The sequence below is a fragment of the Nipponia nippon genome, unplaced genomic scaffold (genome assembly GCF_047370975.1).
Source record: "Nipponia nippon isolate SJK-2023a ecotype South Korea unplaced genomic scaffold, ASM4737097v1 scaffold_2, whole genome shotgun sequence".
NCBI lineage: Eukaryota > Metazoa > Chordata > Aves > Pelecaniformes > Threskiornithidae > Nipponia > Nipponia nippon.
Genome location: NW_028262336.1, coordinates 13,657,730 through 13,680,109, shown reverse-complemented (window position 1 = coordinate 13,680,109; position 22,380 = coordinate 13,657,730). Strand labels below are relative to the sequence as shown.

Below are 22,380 nucleotides of genomic sequence, written 5' to 3'. Positions count from 1 at the left end.
TCCAGAATAACATGTCTTTTCTCAATCGTTTAACTATAACCTTTGCCATTCCTCCCATTGGCCACACAGTGTGATCTCCAGAGTGCTTCAAGCACTCAGTTTTTCTGCAAGATTCTTCTAACTGCAACACAATAATAAGGAATGAACAGTTTTAAAAATGGCAGAACAATCTCTCTTCCCTACTTTTCATGCAGGAATCACAAAGAACTTCATCTGATTGACCAGTTCATAGTCAAGGTCAGAGAAGTGGTTGGGGATTGTATGTCGAATCATTGAGAAAACTGTCTTGACTTTGCTAATTAGATCCAGCATTCAGTGATGGATGATTCACTGCCAGGTTAAGGATCTTCCATAGCCAGTAGATACCTTCTACACATATCTCAGCAGAGTTAGCAAGGGCATTCAGTTTACGAAGTAGAGCTATTTTTTTTTTTCCAGGTAGCTGAAAAAATCCATGCATCTCCATTATGGCTCTGCCTTTTAGATATTAGCTATAGAGGCACAAAACTGGAAGTGGTCTCCTGGGTCACTGCAACTAGATCCTGAATATGCAAAGCTGTGTTATTAAATCACTTTCACAAACTACCACAATCTTAAAAACAGTAATGGTTTTTGCTCTCACTAACACTATGAAGAATTTTAATTTAGCACTTAGTCTGCTATGAACAAAATCAAGACAGGTGATTTAAGCTGCTTCTCCTTTTCCTAGTACTTTGACTCTTTTATCTTCTTAATCCTCTGTCAGCAACTTAAAACATACACTCTTCTCTCAGTTGTACATATTCATGCTGTTACATTCATCAATTTAAAATATTTCTAAAATCCTAAAGTCATCATGCTAAAATAGGTTTCCTCTCTGTTTATTTTCGGTGAAAGGGAATGAAACAATACAGATCCACATTGTTGGCAGGTTTCTATGTCAAATACTCATTTACAGACAATAGTCAACTGTAACATTCAAAATGAATTTAACCTTTTCTCAGTCTACCTGTAATCCTTCTACCTGGCAGTGGCTTTACAACAATGATTACTCCACATGGATTAACTGTAGATTTGATTTGGCTCTACAGTGAGAACTCAGGCAGGTGGATTACACTTACAGACCGTGTAATCCTTCACCCTGAAGTCACTGCAGGGCTGGAAGGCTTATTCTGGCTGGCAGCTGATCTCTCCTCAACCTCCTCTTGCAACAAGGAGTCGTCGAGCAGCTTCACAAGCACAGCAATGTCAGAGTCCATGCTTGGGTAATGTATGGCTTAGATAATCTTCTAATTTTCTCAAGGTGTGTGGAATTGTTCCTGCCAGGGAATGTTCAGTCAGCTTCTTGAACAACACCTAAGTGAGGTAAAGGAAAACTTGAAAAGTATGCCTGCAGTGCAAAATTTTCTAAAAAACCCTCTAGCTGTCACATGATGGACACCCAAAATAGAGCTTCTCAACGCGGGCATAAAAAACCTGGGTTATTCAAAATCAGCAGCCACTTTAGGAAGTATAGCAGCAAACAAACACCATCTGCCAGTTTATTTTTATTCTTCTCTATTGGAGGATGTGAAAAAACCCCAAAAAACAACCAAACAAAAAACCCCAAACTGGTCAGGGATCACATTCTTTCTAGTTAAAAGAATAAAAAGGCAAAACAAAGTTCTGGATGGCTTACTATCTTAAAAGGCAGAAAATGAGAAAGCTCACCACATTTTAGTGGGTTTGGACATGGTACGTTCTCATTCCTTGCAATTAAAGATGGTTATCAAGAATTTGAAAGCCAGCTCCTAGGTATCAGTCAGAAGAATAATGTGTCTGGTTACTCGGGTCAGAAGCCCCAAGAGAACCTTCCACATAATTTTTGGGAACTTTCCTTTCTGCTCCCAGACAATCCAATATGTGAACTTGAGAATGGAGTGTGAGGCAATATTCATGGCGTGAGACCACACACTCTTCAGGCAGTCCTGCACAGATGCGCCGCCTTCCACAGGGGCAGAGCAGAGAAGGCAGGACACGTATGGAGGGCGTCTGTTTACATAAAACAGAAGAGCTAAGTAAATAATTCACACCATTTTAAGTGTTCAGTTAACTACATCCTTTTTTATATGTAACTTCCATTGCTATGATCTTTACAATTTTTTCCTCACTTCATAACTAAAGAGTTCGAACAACTATTCCCATACTTTTCCCTTCAGCTTCCCCAAACCTCCAGGGATTTCTTCTCCAACGCTGGACAAGAACACTCTCTATATATGCAGGCAGACCCTCCAGTACCTCTAATTGCAACTAGAGTTGCAAGTGTAGTTTTTATAGAAGAAATGATTCCTTAATTTCCCAAGTTCTCTTTGGCCTGGGTCACAGCTGACCTGGTAGCTCTTTTTAGAAGAAAGACCTTTGCTAAGCAGCTCAGCAGTTTAATACCTGAAGCATCATGTCTGCAGCTAAACAAGACTTTTTCTAGATCTGATGATTTATACAAGTAGTATACACAGGGACCACTGTGGTTAGTTGCATAAGTTAATTCATGAAAACAGAAATTTAAATAAAAAATACATGTTCCTGGTAGATACACTTAGATTATGAGGTTAGAAACTTGTTTTTGTTCCATACAAATCCATAATGTTCTAAAAATTTTTGTGAGGTGGAATTTTGTCAAAATAACTTTTGTCGGATTAAAAACCTAGTGCTTTTTATCAGATCTTTTCTGCCTATTTATTGTGCTTAAGTCTCTCCTGTAAAAATCAGATAGAATCCTTCACTTCAAAAATTACAAAGCTGACAACAGCTTCGACCAAACAACCTGAGAAAGATTTTCAGTATGATTAAATAGCATAACGTGAGTACAGTTTATCTATTTGATAGTGTTGCAAATCTGTCTAAAATTTCCCAACATCAGTAGCTTCAAAATGACTGAAGGTTCTTCTGCTTGAGAAATCTTCTCATGTTAATGGTGGCTGCACACTTTCCCAGTTATTTCAGCCCTCCACCCCAAGATATTTAGGTTGCCCTATTTCAGATTTAAAAACACTTTAAGGTATCACATATATAAAGCTAAATGAATCAATCTACCGTATTATTTTGAGTAAGAATTAGTGATGGCTTTTCTGTTTTAATATGCAGTTACACCGTTGTTTGGTAAACAAGGTGCAAGCAATACTCCAAAAACTGATTAAACATCAACTCTTCATCATGAGAGATCCTCAGGAAAGGAGTATATACACTATATACATACACAAAGCAGAGCAGGTCTTCGATGCTTCAGGGCACCTAGCAGAAATTATGTATAACACAGGGAACTGAAAGATGACATTTCTCCTTACCTCTAAATTCCATTTCCTTTTTTTATTTTAACCCTTATTATTTACATATTCAATATTAAAGTAGTTTCACTGGTAAAGACAAAATTGGCCCCAAATTCATGAACTAATATTTAATGGAGTTTCTCCAGAATCCTCCAGTCACAATTTTAATTGAGGGTGGTTTCACTGCCTGCACCTGCTATATCTCTGGGTCTTCAATTAAATTCCTCTGCAGAGAGCTGAATGCTGAGACTTCTACCCCTCACCCTCACAGTTCCCCAGGACTTGGTTTGATAAAGGAGGCCGTTAGAAGTGTCACCATCTCATGCTCAATGCGTTTCCTGTCTCTTCTTTTAAGTGTCGTCTTTTTGAAAATAGTCACATTTTCTCCTTACACTTCTTACTGTTTTATGTGGTTAAATATGTGTCCTTTTAGAAATGCAACTAATGCTTCAGGTAAAGTAGAATGGACCAGTCCTATTCAGTGTTAATACAGAAAAGGTTTTTTACTTCCTGTACCTGAAGTTAGGTAGAGATAAAAAGATTTATTCCCTTGGTATTCAAATGGTAAAAGAATTTGTCTTATCTTGTTCTTGTTTAGCCTTAAAGCTGGGTTTCTAACATCAGTAAAGAGCAGGAAAGAAAAAATGAAACCAGGATTACAGCCAGCTCATGGGACTATGGCAAAGCTGTGTTAGGGTGAAAAAAGTTCATTTCCATTCTCCCTTTTGTCCTGGTGAATCAAAGGCCCTCTGATTGCTGGTGTCACGTAATACTGATCAGAAAGGAATTAAGTGGCCAGTGAGAATGTGCTTTCTATCAAAGAGCTGGCAAATTGCAAGACGTAAAAGCCCAGAGGTCAGTGTAAATCTCCATATCAGAGGCAGCAGAATGGAAAAGGGGAAAGCAAGGGTGGGGGGAATCTATTACAGTCAGCCCAATCCCTCACATCCAGATTTCTGTGAAAACAGACATTCATGATCCCCTCTCACTTTTCAATCATGCTGTGTTCTCCATTTACTTCTTTTTATAAAGATTTCACTTGGATTTTTTTTTTCCCTAATTCAGTGTTTTGTTTTTATCTCATAATGACACACCATCCAGCTTGAAGATGAACTGAATCCAGTAGAATAGCTACCTCAGCTGCTGCCATCTCTCATAAAGAGATGATTCACAAAACTATCCTAGAGCAAGATGTCTGCCATCCCCAGAGTTCACCAGCAATCCTCTGCTTCAGATAAAAGACTTGCTGGGTGGGGTAGGGAAAGAGCGGGTGAGGGTACGACCATGAGAGGGTTAGATCTAGGAGACTGCTAGTTGTGTGTTGCTCTTCCAGAGCTATGAAGACGGTCAGAGTCAGAACAGTTGCAGTGCAGGACACCTGTGACAACCAAAGGTACATACATATCTGACTACCTCCATCATTTTTTCCACATGCAAGCATATAGAAAATTTTATTTTGGTTCACCTGGAATTTTGCCTTTTCCAACCAAGAAGTTCCACACACCATCTAGAAATCCCAAGTATTTCAAGTACTCACAACTCAGGGGAAGAACCAGCTAAGTGTAGCTCAGGTCCTAGAGTCTTCTCCAGTGGAACTAACTGCTACTACCAGCTGAAAAATAAGCACTCCCCTGCTAAATCCCGTCTTAGTTATAGACTGTTTAATGCTCTTTGAAGAAACAGCAAAACAATTCCTCTTATTGCAGAGCATAGAACCCCCTTATGAGTCAAACATTTGGATGTTGGTTTGTGTCCGGGGTAACCAAGGCTGTTTGGCTCAATGAACTTCCTTTTCCAAAGAAGGATTAATTTTCTTATTCTTCATTAAACTGAAGTTCACAGATCCCATATGCTGAAATTTGCATAGCAGTGTGCTGTCACTGGCAAAAGGATTGGGCTTTGAATATGGACATCTAAAATTACATACTGTCTGCCCAGATTGCCTAGGGGAAGAAGACGTGAAGTTTTCTGCCAAAAAAAAAAGAAAAGAAAAAAAAAAGAAAAGAAAAAAGAGAAAGCATTGGCTAAGACTGTATGACCAATATGCTGAATTTGGCAAATGTATGTGTCAATGCCCCTCTCAATAGGAGGCAACGATTCTACCCTGGGATGATTGTTGCCCCTAGTTTTCTGTTTGGTCAGTGAAAGTAGAAGGGACACAGCAAACATTTTCTGCTCTTCCACAAAGCCTGCCAAAGTATCTTTAGGTTCTGCATGTTGGTATCTATTTTGCGCATGTTACTAACAAATACAGGCAGCCAAGCTAGATCATACCCATACATACGGAGCTTTGTTAAATGCAGATGGTGTAGTTTCAGTTGTTCATAATTAGGACCCATGTCACTGTAACTTGCATGCTTTTCATAGTGGGATATAAAGCTCTCCATCTGCTTTGACACACACTAATGTAAATAACTTACTGGAGCATCGATTTTGTTTGTTCTGCTTTTGGTAATAGTAAGAAATTAGCATGGCTGTTTTGAAAGGGTCTCTTCGTACGTTCACTACACTGCATGTCCCTAATGACATGGTCATCATTACTGAGCTACAGCTTTGCGCTTGTCTCTTGCCTAGTCCTGGCTCCAGCATCTGTTCCACTTCAGTTGCTCAGTGAGGACAGAGCTCATCTTCAGGAGGGAAACCTCATTTGTAATAGGGAGCACACAGTAATAACAGCTCACTGGGAGCAGCGCTGAACCAATGTAAGCTATAGGCATTTTTCAGAACTGCAGCATGCACTAAAAGAACAAGATTCCCACTGTAAAGCATCTGATATCCTCTTTGGAGATGACATCATTCCCTCTATGAAGGTGACTGGTTGACTGGATTGTGTTCCTGCATTGTGTTTATACTCACATTGTTGCATTAACTTCAGTGGAGGCAATTATTATACTCATTTAATTGCATATAACATCCTGTTGTAGAACCAGCCACTTGTGAAATGACTAAAATGTTCAGATTTCTTTTACACTGTTTAGGTGTTTCACTTTGTTGCTCTGTGACTTCCCAAGAGTTTCAAACTTCTGCCAAACAGCTGGCATTACTGCTAGGGCCACAATGTGAAAATTGGGAGTTCAGGCACTTTACTGTGTTAAGTCTTGTGAACACTACAGTTGGGGGTGGGGGGTGGAGAAGAGCGGAGAGTTAGGGGGAAGCACCTTACCAATCAGTATAACCTGTGTCTTTACATTTCCAGGATCAGCTGTTTGTGAAGACAGTTACCTTCTTTCTAGTCTTCAGAGTTTCAACCACTGAATCAAGAAAGACAAGGAAAGCTTTGCACAGCTCACAGCTCTAGCCTTCCCCCCTGCTTTTTTTTTTTGGTTTTTTGTTGTTTTTTTTTTTTTACATAAAGGTGGCCTTTCCAATATTAAAAGGTCCTAGGAGAAATCCACATTCTTTTTTTTTTTTTTTTTTTGTCAGTGAAAGTATCCTTGCGGACCAGTCCATACATTCTGCACAGCCCCGAAATTAGCTTCTATCTCAGCGAAACAATCACCTTGCCAATGTTCTTCACAAACCCTTATGCCTTCAGAGCCAAGGCACTATTGTAAACACTGCATGTCAAAAACACCCTGTATTTTTGCTTACACAAGGCAAAGCTATTTGGATGGTTTCCTCATCTCCCAGTATCATTAGCTGAATGATCAACAGTCCCAGGCATCTCACCAGAGACCCTGATCAGACCTTAACCTGCCAGGAGAATCTGATACGGGACCAAGGATACAGAGCATCATCTGTAATTAAGGTGGACTTTGTGGATGCCTAAGCATCCTCTATCTCAAATCTGAAGAATGTCTTGATTTTGGACATCTGTAACCATATAAACTCTTTTCCAACTATCACATCACCGCAGAGGTGTTTAGGTGTGACGCTCTATTAGATAATCCTATAGTTTTGCTTTTCTGGTGGTTCTAAAAGTCATATTCTTCACATTAACCAGCTATCATTTCTCTTCTTCACTTTGAAATCTGTGTATGAGAATGTATTTCTGCATCTGAAAGAAAAATGGAGTGCACAGAGTCCTGTACAGGACTTCTCCATGGAGCAATAAGTGAAAGTGGGTAACTACATTCCTGTGGGAACACCTAAGAGAAAAAGTCTCTAAAATCTAGTTATAATATTAATTCCACACTGTATGAATATGTAAATTTACAATAGATGTCCATAAAGAAGAGTCTGTTACTGGAAAGACTGCTATTTCTGTGGCTGCAGATAGAAACAGAAAATAGACTATTGCATAACTTTTTCAAAAGCAGGGATCTGAAAATTTAATATAATGCCAACCTCTTATCCCTGGTTTTGTAAATCATTTCACAAATGTTTGGTTTCACAAGATGAGAAAAACCTTGTACGCCATCATAAGCGAAGATTTGGCCTTAAGGGTAAAGTTCTTACCTTATATGAGAACATATTCTGCAATTTTTCCTCAAAATTTACTCCTCCTCAATTGATCCAAAGCAAGAACATTGATTATGTAAATAGATATTCAGAAAGTTAAGATCTGCTTCTTAAACTGGTTTTCTGCTTCTCTTTACAGATAAATAATGTTTTTTCAGTTAAAAAAAGAATCATGTACCCTATGCTAACTTAACCTCAGAAGAATGTGATAATTATTCATCTGTCAAAGTTACTTAAATTATCATGTTTCAAAATGGCTAAAATTATTTGAAGTCAATACCAGAAAGCACATGCATATGTAACATTAGGTCATCTCAAGTACTGGTCCATTTATATTTATGGCCACTTTCATTAGTTTTGATTGATGCAGTGTTTCCATGTACTTCTGGACTGTAACTGTTTTTAAAACTTAAGTACATTAATCTGCTATACGAATTTTTAATATCCAGTCATGTTAATAAGTGGTTGGATTGTTCTAACACCGAGGTAATTGTGTGTTGATCTACTTGTGAGAAACTGAGTAGGCAGTAGGGAGACACCATACAAGCAACTAAGGAGTTGTTAAAAAAAACCTCCTCCAAACCTAAAAAAAGAACCTAGAAGGCAATGAAAGGAATTGCCCACGTACATAGAAAGTCTGTCAGATGCCTCTATTTGCAGCAGGTACTCTCTAATGAAGAGCTCCTGCAGAATAGAAAGAACGAGTTACATTCATTAGGAAGATGGTTAGGTGCTTTTTCCACACTGAAAACAAATAAGCAAATAGCAGCTGAGAGCAAATGGCAGTCATGACATCATTTGTCTTCAAGTGTTTTCTTTTTAAATAAACGACTGTAGTGAAGATTAGCAAGTTCCTATCCTTTATCGGCAGCATCGAATTCAGGGCAGAAGCACTCCCAGGCCCAAACAAATTACACCCCAGTAGTAAAAGTTTAAAATCAGCAACAGAGAACTGTGAGAATCTAAAACCTCTTCTAGGCTAACACCAAATCTGGTGTCAGATGTGGGTTTTGTACCCTAAAGCAGCACTACAGAAAGCCATAAAATTCAGAGCCTGATCTGGAGTGACCTTTCTGGGGGACGATTTTCAGTCATGGCTTACATACCATCACAGGTTTCGTCAGAAAAAAGTCTGCCCTTGTTTGCCAGAAAGCCAAACTTTCAGCATCCCATCTACATTCAAATGCAGGCTGCAAATGGCAGCCATCTGAATATTCAACTGCTAACTCTTTTATTTCTAACTTTTTCAGTACAACTGTGCCTTTGTGAGTATGGTGACAAAGACCAGAAATAAGCCAAAACACACCACAGATTTCCCTGAGGAAAAGAAAATCCTCCCTGAGCTGAGAACAGGCCGGCAGACACACAGCCTCCTGGGAGAGCACGCCTGCACTGCGATGCCGGTGGGGAAGGTGACGGGGGAGCAGGGGGCCCAGCTGCGTGGCCACTTGGAACACATTTGTGACAGAACTGAAGAAAATCCTGCTGCTCCTTCGCAGCCTGAAGTGTATTTCCCCAGCCTGGCCCCGGCTGCGAGGCCCTGCCTGACACCCCTCTACCAGGGAGCGGGGCAGGCCGGGGGCACCAGCAGCAGCTGCAGTCCCAGGCACTGGGCATCTCCCTGGGGACAGGCCGAGGCCAGGCTGGGACGTGGGCCCACCTCAGCAGGGCCCATGGCCAGGCAGGGCTGCGGAGAGCTGGAGATGGGCCCTGCTCTGGCATCACTGGGGCAGGGGCTGTCGGCTCTGGAGAGCTGACGTGGGGTTCTGGGCCCTGGGCAGGGTGGGGGGAGCCTGGGGAAGGGGGCCAGGGCCTGCTAGTGCCCTTGGGGCCCTGGCGGTTTGCCTGGTATAGCGGTTTAAGAAGGGAAATAACTCAGCTGGCAGGAGGCAATTTTAAACCATCAGTTGTGCTGACTGGATGCCCCTAGCTGGTATACTATTTTTAAAGAACAAACAAAACTCAGACTGCACTGGAGCACTTGGTAGCCCTGCTGCAGGCCAGCAAGACTCCTTTTGTAAGGGTAGGACAGAAAAATAGAAGAAAAAGCCTTCATCACCTCCTCTCAGAGCTTACTGCTAGAAACTCCTGCCACAGTCATACCTTTACAGGCATCCAGGCTTTAAAAGGGTACAGTGTGGGGTCTATTGTAGTTAACGTGTCATATGAGAACCATTTTGGAATATATGCTCTCTGCATCGTCAGATATGGGCAAATATATCAATGTAATGCTTACTGGGGTTTTTTTGTAATGTATCAAACCGCTTTTAGATAAGGTTAAAAATTATGGCCTGCTTGTATGTTTTTAAAGCAATACATGCCTTTAAAAGAATATGGTCTGGACACATAATACCTATTCTGAGCCTCAGGGAAATCTTTTACAACTTAGTTTCACACTGAGTAATGCTGCTGTAGGAATTCATTTCTGGAGGGCCTGGTCTGTCGCCTTGAGAGAAACGGCTAATGGCACTAGAGCAATCAGGAGATTCCCTGGGTTCCTGAGGTGATAAGCATGCTCTAAAAGAGGTTGGGTTTTTAGGTTTGACCAATAACAAGACAAGCCGCAGGGAAGATGGCTCTTTAGGAATCATTAAAATAATCTGGTCAACACACCACATTGACCCTGTCATGCCTCTTTTTTTCCAATTTTTCTGCTTACATGATGCAGTCTTACCACTGATGTACTGGTCTCTCTCTTACCAGCCTGCTAGCCCTGCCTAGGGAGGCACTTGTTTCTAAACATAAACTATCTCTATAAGCTGAATTAACTAGCTACTGAAATGGGCCGCAGTCTAATAATGAGTGCTAAATGTGCGTCCTGGTGTTTTCTTCTTTCTTACTGCAACTTCTCTTTACAAACTGATCACACCATTCAGAGAGACAGCACAGCTACTATGATGTGAAATAAAATATACTTCCATTGCCTGGAAACTGGTTTTCAAGAACTAAAATCCTATTTCTCTTTTTCAAAAAAAGACAGAGATTGAGGCAAATTAAACCTCTGTGGTAACATTACCAAAATAAGTCACCGAGGACTGCAATCCAGTATCATCAATGATTAAGAAGTCACTTATACTGGCCAAACCAGAATATCTACCCTTCAAAAAAGTCCTAATTCACAGGGCAAGAAGATACTGTGTAATGTCCCCCAGAAACCAATAATACAATAATCCAACCTGCCCTGATGCATCTCTTTTACAAGATGATGAAACTGAATACTGCGAGACATCCAGTACACACTTGAGTTAATAATTTCTGTAAAGGTGGTCAGGATCAGTACCAATGAACTTCATAAGAGTTGCAGATTTGGGAGTAAAAGAGAAGAAAAATACAATATATCTACACATTTATATTTAAAGTGTTATTTGAACTCAGTAATTCATGTTAGATCTATCCCTGTGAAATATCCATTGTGCTTTAGCTCTTACTCAGGCCTACTGAACTGGTAAAAGTAATGCTACTGTAAAAGTGGAGATGGTATTAGTTATACCACAGAAGCATAAAGATCATCGCATTCTTCTTACGATGATTAGTAAGAGACTTCAAACCTTTCTGCAAAATCTGACTTTGGCTAGACTTTTTTTCTGTTTCAGATGGGAGCCTATATCACAGACTTTCCTTTGTTTCTGCTTTTCTTAAATTGAATTACTTGATCAAATGTTACCTGCAATGACTAACCTTTCTGTCCTATACTTATTGTTTATGAGGCCAAGTATAAAGTAAAGTTACCTCAAATTGATTCAGGGATTATTTGGTGAAATGGTTGGTCAGCTATCATGTCTAGGAATAACTAGATCTTATCAATTTTGGAATATTTGTACTACGCTTCTGAAACACAAACTTACACCTCCTGTGGTGACAATCCCTGCTAGTATTCCTATCTCGATAAAGAGATTACAGTGACACTGCTTATGATTTTAGCCAAAATCAAACATGCTTTCTCAAAAGGCCTGAGTTTTATTACAATACAATATTTTTGTTATCTTCAAGAAAGCAACTTCAACCCAAAGGTTTCCATTTGACTCTTAGTTCTCCTTTCTTTTAGGATTTTCCTATCAGTAGTGTAGAATGGTGCTCCCTGCCTGGCTCTTGTGATGCCAAATCTGCCTTTGTTCATATAATTATAGCAGTACACAACCTAATAACAGTTGTCCATCAGTCATCGCTAAGATTCTGTTGCATTTCTGTTATCCCTGCTAAGCCATATCCTGCACTAGTAATTAAAGTTTCTCCATTTTGTTGCCTGTGCTCTTTCCATTAGGCTATAAACACTTCTCTGGTGTGGCTTTCTTGCTCATTTGTATTTAAGCTTATTGCTTCAAAGACAGTTATCTTTTCTATACACAATGCCTTTGTTTTACAAACATATATACAACTTTGAGACAGAAACTTCTCTCAGCCTGGAAGAAAATATTTCATTTGAATACAGTGGATTAAATTATGAAGGTATGATTTAATCACACTCTAGATGGGGAAAATAATAAACTGCTACCTGAGACAGACACAGACACTAAGTTACGTCTTTTGCTAGTGCTTTCAGTAAAACTTTTTAGGAATTCAAAATATAGTATTTCCTTCCTATAAAAGCTAAATAACTTGTTTTACCTTTGCAACCTCAAAATGAACAGTAAAGAAAAATCCCATGGCTGAGTACTGTTGCTGGCTGTAACTCTCAGACATGGATTTTGGGACAAAAAATTCCCACAGTACTTCTCATTCATTCCAATAGACACCCAAAGCAGTATTAAGTCCACATTGGCATAAGCACTGTAAAATGCCTGCAGCAGAAACTATTTCTCACTGAAGGGTTTTGCCTTGGCTACTGGTCATCAGGCCATCTTTAATCCCATATTCTTTCCCTTTTGCTTTATGGGTCGTCTTGACCTGTATTGATACCGTACATAAAAGCTCTCTGTTCTGTAAGTTTTTATACATTTCTCCTGGAAGTTAGGTATATGAAGTCTGATTCAAAACCTGTTTTTCTCTTCCAGAAGGGAATGATTTCTCGAAGTAGTTGGAAAGCACAGTTGTTTCTGACAGTGTTATTTTGGCAGGACTGGAGAAAAAAACAAGCAGCACAGTAAACGTTTCTCAAACCAGTTTAAAAAAAAACCAAACAAAACCAACAACCCAAATCAATCATATATTCAAATGAAAGATTCACTATACAAAAATTTACAACTTTCTGCATACCAAAAGGCTGAATGTATGCCTGGAAGGTTCATCAACCCACTGATTTTTAGAACACTGAAACAGAAGGACTTGACTTTCTTTATGACTCAGCTTTTCAACTTTTAATATCACCTTCTAGAGATGACAAAAACAGGAAGAGCTGAAAGCTTCTCAAACTTCAAAATTTTAACATATGAAAGGATTTCTTTGCAAAGTGTCAACTTGCTCTATTACTTCATACTTCACTGCTCTTGATTTCACCTGTTTATGATTCTGTTTAGCATATACAGGGTATGTTGTTCTGATAAAAGTACTGAGCTGAAGAATTGCTCAGGAAGAAGTATTCTAACAGAGTAGGCACCAGTCATTATGACAGGAAGAAAATTTAAGTCCTAATGTCCTGGAAAGAACCTATATAGAGATGGAAAAGAAATGCATGCAACAGTGCTGAGCTGTAAGCAGTTATTGTACACATGGGAGAAAACTTACAGTAAGTGCATCCACAAGCTTCTGGAAAATATTCCCCAGGATCAACACAACCATGGCTGCAAAGAAGGATGTGCACCTGCAGAAACAGGATATTGTGGTTAAACGTAGAACAGAAAAAATGTATGAGGCATAGAAAACTTAAACTAATCGTATCTGATATAGAGAGCAGGGAGGGGAGATAGGTGACAATAACGAAGCTGCTTGTAGCACTGGATCATTTAGTTGTGCTTAGGTGATGTGTCAGGCAGGAAACCTGTTATGCTACGGCAACAGTTTCACATAAGCTGTAACATAAGACATATATATCTTTACCCTTTCACCACACTCTACCGTCATGCTGGCACAAGCATTTTTGCAACCATACAGTCAACCTAATCAGGGAACTGATGATCCAGGTTAAATTGAACCTTTTTAATTACCTGAGAGGATGGATAGAGAGAGAAGAAAGGAGGTAAGATGGCAAAAGGAAAAATGTGACTCTCTCTTTTGACAATTTAACCACAATTTCGGTTTAGACCAGCTTACAGTGTGCAAGGAATTGATCCTTGAACACTGAAGGAGAGAATGATGCCCAGTAATCCTAATTGCTGATAGATAAAGAAAGGTTATTTTTTCTGTCCCTGGAGAAAGTAAAGGAGCACTGGAAGTTGTGGTTGTTCAGGTGGTCTAGGCCCACTGGTGCAGGGATGAAATGGGAGGGCTGAGGACTATTTTTGTCAGATTTACTTTTACTGGAGTACCAGCTGGTCTGTATTTCACTAGCTTTCCTATAATCTGTGATACGATTAAAAAAAAAAAATTCATTAAATGCCACCTCTTTCTCTCCTGTTCTAGAAGGAAATTAATTTGTTATTACTGGTTGAGAAAAATCCACCTTGGCTGTTATATATTTCTCCTTCTTGTCTTCCAGGTACCTAAAATCATAATTTTCTTATAAAAACTGGAAATAAAGCTGGTCAGCTTATGATTAGTGGATTCCTTCCCTTTTTCCTTTTTCCACAGGTGGTCCCAATGCTTGTCTTTTTTCAGCATTTCAGAGCTTCCTTTACCTTTCACAAAGATTACTACTAATGTTTCTGTGATTGCTTCAGTCCAAGGATTGTTTTAGTCAGACCTAGGTGACATGAAAACATTCAGATTTCCTGAGTACTTTCTAACCATTTATTTTCCCTGGTGGCTTCATTTCCTATCTCTTTGTCACTGTGCTGCCCGCCTTAACTATCTGATCCTGTTTGGTCCTGTCACGAAGACTTGAGTACTTCACATACTTATATAACACTGTATATTATTCCTTTTCTTGGTAATAGAGCCTAATGTATGTGTGCTTGCACACACACTTATAAAAAATGAGACCGTCTACAGAGAAACACTATTTCTAAAGCCCTTGCCTTGACAGTGTTATTAAAAGATTTAGGTTAAAAGAAGCTTCAACTTCCCAAAACAAAAACATACCTCAGTGGTGCTCCATGAGCTTACAGCAAGCTACCTAACCTACAGTTAAAATACCAGGGCACAGTGAGGGTCAGCTGCTCAGCCAGGGACGGGATTCGAGCAGCGCCCTCACCAGCCAGGGCCCCATCCCACAGCACCCCAGGGTGAGCAGGGCAGCTTTGGCGACAGCACCCAGAGCTGGCCAGTGGTGATCACCATGTTTGGGTCAAGCCAGATACCAAGTCAGCAAGGCAAGGTCCACCTTAGCAAGATATATGGCTGCATGTAGGCATATACCAACTCTGTCAGAGCTGGCCTCAAGCACAGGTAGCCCAGCTCCTAGGGGAGAAGAAGAGGGGGTGGAAGAGCCTCTTGGTGCTTTTGGGGGCCTGGCTGGAACCAAGAAGGACCTGGCTCCAACAGGAGTCAGTCAGATTTGGCACAGCGTTAGAGATTTCTAACTCCCATACATGACAGCAGTAGCCGCTTCACAATCATAAAGTGATTAGAGGACTTTGCCACTGTCATATTTTCAGGTATCAGCTCCTGTGAAGTTGGTCAAGCCCAAGTTAATTTATAATACAGTTTGCTTCTATTTATTAACTCATTTAATTTCCTTTTATTAATTAAGAACAAAATTCTGTCCCAAGATTTATTTCAGGCACAATATGCATCTATAATGACCTTTCCCTATCTCTCTCTCCAGAAGACATCTGCTTGGACCTGACAAGAGAAGTATTTCTCTTCTTGCACTTAGGAAGAAAGATCAGCCTTGGCTGATGTAGTCCATTCCCTGGGACAAACAGCTGCAAATGGAGCAGACAAAGCCAACAGGGTTCGGGCTTGTATGTCCTGTATGAGTAATTCAAGCTGAAAGACCTTTGTATGGAAATTCAAGTACTGCCTGGACTATATCACCATTTTCACCCTGGCTGCCGGAGAAGAACACGTGTCAATACTTGAGAAAACAGTAAGGCCCTGCAGGAGAAGAGGGGGTCTCGCAGTAGAAAGCACACACTCTTTTTGGATAATATGCCAAAGACAACTCTCTCTGAGCACGCTGTATTGCAGCAAACTTTTTATTAGGCTGTTCTTGTGTCAGCATAACTTATTTTCTTGAGAGAGTCTCATTTCCTTCCCTTTTATAGGCACCTCAGGTGACATCCCTTATCTGTAACACATTCTTCTCTAATGTCAAGTAATATTAAGCCTAACTAGATCGTACAGAGGATAGTGGTCCTGGATATTATTTTAATAGCAGTTCCATATTCATTAACATTATCTTATATGCCAGAGACCAAGTTATTCCAGAGGGCAAATAAACTTGGCTTGATTTAATCAAAATGCATCTAATGGCTAGCAGAGACAGAGCATTTGAAATAATTTGCCGAGACACAGGCTCTGTTCTTAGATACACTTGAAGAAAGTTCAACTTTCACAGTTTGCAAAACATGAAAGCTATCTGGCTGTACATCGGAGAGAGTTTGCAGTCTCCAGTGGAAGGCTTCCAAGGAGAGACTGCCAAGGAGGCTATTGAGGCAGCTGTCATCAAAGAATAGTCAGTCAGCTATCACCTTTGCTGAGCTTTTAGAGTCTAGAGACCCAGAGTTTTCTATCCTCCCACTGGGCTTCATCTACACTAAGGAAACTTTTAGAAAGAAATGTCATGAAACACTCAGATATCAAACACACTTCCCCTATTCCCCCTCATTTTAACCCCACTCCTTTTTCTCCTGAGTCATTCACTGTATTGGGTTTGCATGGCAAGGTTTTGGTAGCGGGGGGGCTACAGGGGTGGCTTCTGCGAGAAGCTGCTAGAAGCTTCCCCCATGTCTGACAGAGCCAATGCCAGCCAGCTCCAAGACGAACTCGCTGGTGGCCAAGGCTGAGCCCATCAGCGATGGTGGTAGCGCCTCTTGGGATAACGTATTTAAGAAGGGGGAAAATTTGCTGCACAACAGCAATTGCAGCCAGAGAGAGGAGTGAGAATATGTGAGAGGAACAACTCTGCAGACATCAAGGTCAGTGAAGAAGGAGGGGGAGGAGGTGCTCCAGGTGCCGGAGCAGAGATTCCCCTGCAGCCCCTGGTGAAGGCCCTGGTGAGGCAGGCTGTCCCCCTGCAGCCCATGGAGGTCTAGGGTGGAGCAGATATCCACCTGCAGCCCCTGGAGGACCCCACGCGAGAGCATGTGTATGCCCAAAGGAGGCTGTGACCCTGTGGGAAGCCCACGCTGGAGCAGGCTCCTGGCAGGACCTGTGGGCCCGTGGAGAGAGGAGCCCAGGCTGGAGCAGGTTTGCTGGCAGGACTTGTGACCCTGTGAGGGACCCAGGCTGGAGCAGTCTGTTCCTGAAGGACTGCACGTCATGGAAGGAACCCACACTGGAACAGTTCTTGAAGAAGTGCAGCCCATGGGAAGGACTCACATTGGAGAAGTTCGTGGAGGACTGTCTCCTGTGGGAGAGACCCCATGCTGGAGCAGGGAAAGAGCGTGAGGTCGAAATAAGGACAGGAGGAGATCATTCACTAATTACTGTCACAGGCAAAACAGACTCGACATGGGGAAATTAGTTTAATTTATTACCAGTCAAATCAGAGTAAGATAATGAGAAATAAAACCAAATCTTAAAACACCTTCTCTCCACCCCTCAAAAGCCCACTACAACCTGACTGAAAAAGAGATACTATCAGCATATGAGGGGTGTCAAGCCACTTCTGAAGTTGTTGGTGCAGAAACACAGCTCCTCTTGGTACCGCGATTGCCTGTTCTACACTGGATGTTCAAAGGAAACATCCCCTCTACACATCACACAAACAGCCCTACATGGAGTAAGTGGGTAGTATTGATCCCACAACGAGTTTGACTGGGGAAACCCAACTGCCCAGGAATCCTGGAAGAGATCATGGACTGGCCAGAAGGCAGAGATTTTGGAGCATTGCCTGAGGAGGTGGCTTGTGCCCAAGAAACACCACCATATAATGAGTTATCGAAGATGAAAGGCGTTATGGTTTGTTTACTGATGGATCATGTAGCGTGGTAGGAAACCATCAGAAGTGGAAGGCTGCTGTGTGGTCACACATAACAAGTCACTGAAGCCACTGAAGGAGAAGGTGAGTCAAGTCAGTTTGCAGAAGTGAAAGCCATCCAACTAGCCCTAGAGACTGCTGAATGAGAAAAGTGGCCAGTAATCTGTCTCCATACTAATGGTCGTTAATGCCCTATGGGGCTGGCTACAGCAGTGGAAGAAGACCAATTAGCTTTTCACAGAAGCCACCCCTGTGGCCCCCCCGCTACAAAAACCTTGCCACGCAAACTCAACACATTCACCCTTATAATAAAGAAGCTCGCTCTCCCTTCTTATGTTTTTGTTCTACCACTTTGGATCTGAAAAATGGTAAGTTTGTAAGTATTTTTTCTTAGGCTGAAAACAAGTCCCCATTCTTGCAGCTGCCACAGATATTATAAGCAGCATTTTATTATAAGCAAAATCAATATAGCAGTATTACAACATTTCCATCAGTGAAACAAACAGAATTAGGCTAAATGACAATCTCATTACTGCTATAGAAACTTCAGTAAATGGGAACCTTTCTTGCTAAAATATAAAACAGCCAAAACAAGACAAAACAAAAAACAAATTGCCCAATTAAGAACACTGTGTCCTTAACACAACTGAAAGATCAATACCCCTTCAAATGTACAGAGGCAATTGCCCCCATCTGCCTACATAAATACTTCATTCATCAAAACGCTATCTCATAGCAGGATTTTCAGGGACAATTAACCTATCATGGCACTTTAATGTTAAAACTGCGATCCTCAGTACTGGGTCTGTTTATGAAAAGTACTCTGTGGGCCTAAATTAAATAACATTTTCCTCTATGCATTAACGTGGCCAATCTTACTCTCACTCTACAAGACAGAATCTTCAGAAGTAATGAAATAAACCCCACAGTAATACTATTTTTATGTTAAGTTACCATTTGAAATACAACGTGATATTGTGAAACAACCCGATATTAAGAACAGTCAGTATGATAGCAGTTAAGTAGTTTTCCTTGCACTTACTTCTCCATAGCTTTGTGTTATGCTGAGGATTTTTATTATATTAAATGTTAATTCACATTTTTTCTTATTGCAAGATGTTCATGATTAACACTGCTGAGGGACAAATCCAAGAATTAAAAAGTGAAGGTGGATACTAAACCTCTGCAGGTGTCACAGATTGTACCTAGCTTTGCACATCACTCTGGAAAATCTTACTTTAAAGACCTTTAAAGCCTACATGGCTCTAGTACAGGGAAAAAAGACTTTGAGACTCTCTACATACTATCTGTAGCCAGCACACATAGTGAAAAAAGAACAGTGCAATATTCGTAACAATATAAGCCTCTCTACCATATGTATCACAGAAGGTATTACTAACTGCGATATACTCTGTCAAGATCACATCTCCAGATAATTTCAGAAATCACAGGGACATAAAATTTGAGACTAAGCCTGAGCTCAACATTCCCCTTCCCTCCTGAGCATCCTAATTCTTTAAGAATTTCTTTTAACTATTTGCAGTAACACATCTCTCATTCTTTGCATTAGCCGTTGCCAGACGGACACACCTATTCCTTATGAGGGGACACATGATCAAAGTTGGGTACATTTTTGAACAAATTGGAGAAGTCAGTGGAAAACCGAACTGTGCCAAAGCCAAAATTGTTGAGAAACTGAAGGTAGATTCAGCAAATAGTATCGGTTGAAAGAAATGGGTGGGAAACACTTGAAAATGCTAATTTATTTCCTTTTTACGTTTGGGGAAGAGGGGCAGTATTAAAAGCATTTTGAAGTGTCATTTCTCATTTAGAAGCTGACCTTAATAGGAAAAACAGAATGAAAAAGCAAATTTCTTTTGAAAAGAAATGGAAAACTTCATGGAAAAGTTTTAGGCTGAACCAAAATAAAATTACGGATTTTGTTTCATAAAACTTTCTCTTTCCCTCATTGCCCTGAAAAAAATTCTGTTTAGGTTCTACAAGAACTAATAAATTTTCCCTTATTTTTTCATTTTGACCAACAACCAAAAAAACCCTCCCCAAAACCTGTCCAGCTATACTTGTTATACCACAAGCGGGCCTCAAGATTTTTTTGTTGTTGTTGTTTGATCAAGGGAACTGCATCAATCAATTATTTTTAAAACCCAACCCAGTAACTTCTCTGGAACAGTCAAATATTCTTGTGACTCTCTACCAGCGTCCAGAAGGGAAACAGAGCTGGAAAATGTGCACCCCTTCAGTTTTCCAAACCAGTACTCTCCATTAATTTAATGACTTTTTATTACTATTAAATTGATTAATATATTTTTGCTGGCAATATGTCATATTCATTTTTTACCATTATTAAAATATTTTTAAAGATTCAGTATCCAAAGAAATACAAGAATCTTGCCTAAACTGTCAGGCTGGAACGGGGCGTGTAGAGAAGAAATGGACGGAAAGCCCACCCTCGCGCAAGACAAGAGCGTGGCTGTAATTCACAGAAGCACAGCCTGTCCAGCTCTTTCTCCCACGGGAAGAAAATCATCCAGCTAAGCTAGGGCGAATGCAAGGTTGACTCTCCCTCCCTCGTCGCAGCAGGCATCGAGGCAGGCCTGGCAGACCAAACCACGGCCCTGTTTGTACTCACAGTGAGTCCCAAGCAGCTGCCTTTCCTGAAGGCTGTTTTCCTGGGTGCATGGCCCACCGCTCACTGAGAGAGCCGAGCAGTCTCTACACGGTATGTGTCAAACACGCAGCACCAGCAAACACCTTTTCCAGATTAACTGTGAATGCCATTTCCTTCTTTACCGTGTCTGGTAAAAGTTCAAGTGTTGTGTTTCTCTTGCAACAGTTAATAACAGTGTGAGCACCTGCAACTTGATGAGCAAAGCCTCTCCTAGCACTGCTTTTAGTGTTAGTGCTGGTGTGGTCAAGTTTTTCAGGAGAAACACAAAACTCTCAGCTCAAGCTATGGCCCCTAAAATCCTTTTGGTTCACCTGCCAGTATAACCATTGCTGTATGTCAGTCTTGTGAGGTGAAACAAACACACAAATATACATAAAGGTTCCTGAAAGGTGAGATACATAAATTATTGACTTTGCAGTCCTACTGTGATAGAAATATATTTTGCTTTCAATGTACATTTTTAACCATAAAAGGATGTGGGATAAATAAGGCACTTGTGATCTGCTCATCATGAATCCTCAGCCAGGGCTGTGTAAGACTTGAGTCTTACCTGAGGGAGGACAAAAGGATGGATGGGTCTTCTTTTTATTTTCTGAGAAGGATCTTCTTCCACTGACAGTTTCCTGATACTGGATGGCTATTTTAGTCATTGGCTGTAAAGACAAAAACAGTCATTGTCTTGTTACACGGCAATTCAACAGATACCATATGAAAAAAGAGCACAAGAAACAGGCAGTGCAAAAACGTAGAGTTGTTGGGCAGTTTGGTTTCCCTCTTCAATGTTTGGCATCGTATAAAAATGGATTAAGGTTTTACTAACATTTTTTCAGTTTGTTTGTTTGTTTGTTTTTACTAGTATTGCATATGTTTAAACTGAGTTTCATGGGCATTAGTTATTATCAGGAATAATATAGAAATTCAACACACAGAAGCTAACTACCTCTTAGAAACTGGAAGGCAGTCTCTGTCCTAAACTCCAACATAATCTCTGCATGTGACCTGTATTCCCTCAAATTGAGTTTTTCTTGCTAAGTTCCAACAGCTAATGCTAGAAACCACAACTATTTAGATTGTGTATATAAAGACAAGGTCTTGAATTCTAAAAAGGGCAGATCCTTTAGCTGTACTTCCATCCCTCCTCTTCACTTTTTTATTCTTACTTGATTTTGTTTTAAAAGGAACAGACTACATTCAGAACCCCGCACCCCTTTGGAACAGAAAACATGGCCTATGTGTAAAAATATAACACAAAGGTTAAAAATAGAAACAAAGAGTCAGGCTTTCAGAAGTGTAAATTCTGAATAGTCAAAATTAGTATGTCCATTCCCCAAAACATGAAACATTCATTGAAGAAATTGATTTCTGAATGTATAAAGGGACCATTTTCTCCTCAGTCTTGAATATTAGAAAGTCAGGGAAAAGGAGAATAAAGAAACAAGAATAAAGAAGTCTAAGTTATTTCTTGTTTCCAGAAACAAAGGAATGAGAAAACATGTTTACTATCTCTAAGGTTTACAGTCAGGTCAGAAGATGTAGCATACAAGAGTTCTCATAGTAGGATAACCCTTTGACTCCACACATATTGGAATATTTGTCTCTACCAGCAAAGTCATATCTACACACGGCCTGGGTGTCCAGCGTAGGTGAATGTTGTTATTGGAATCACAGTATTCTCAGAATCTGTTTCAACGTGCACTTTTGTTATCAAAATTTTTCACTCTGCTTAATATTACTTAGTTTTGGTTTCACTGACTGATGGATTTGCAACTCCACACGTGATCTTAGAGGTACTTACAGTTCACAAACACAAATATGATCAAATAGAAATGAAATTTGGTTTTATAGTTGTCTTGTTCCTTGCATTGAAGCCTGGCATGAACCCAAGGCTA

The 22,380-nt window shown here is 40.4% G+C and overlaps 1 long non-coding RNA gene across 1 annotated transcript; it reads right to left on the bottom strand.

The window, feature by feature from the left end:
- Window positions 1–1,116: 1,116 nt before the first annotated feature.
- On the bottom strand, window positions 1,117–21,126 carry LOC148055658 (uncharacterized). The gene is made up of 3 exons (XR_015705037.1): window positions 21,042–21,126; window positions 13,347–13,422; window positions 1,117–1,335 (listed from the first exon to the last, which is right to left on the bottom strand). It is a non-coding gene; the product is annotated as an uncharacterized LOC148055658 (long non-coding RNA).
- Window positions 21,127–22,380: the final 1,254 nt, after the last annotated feature.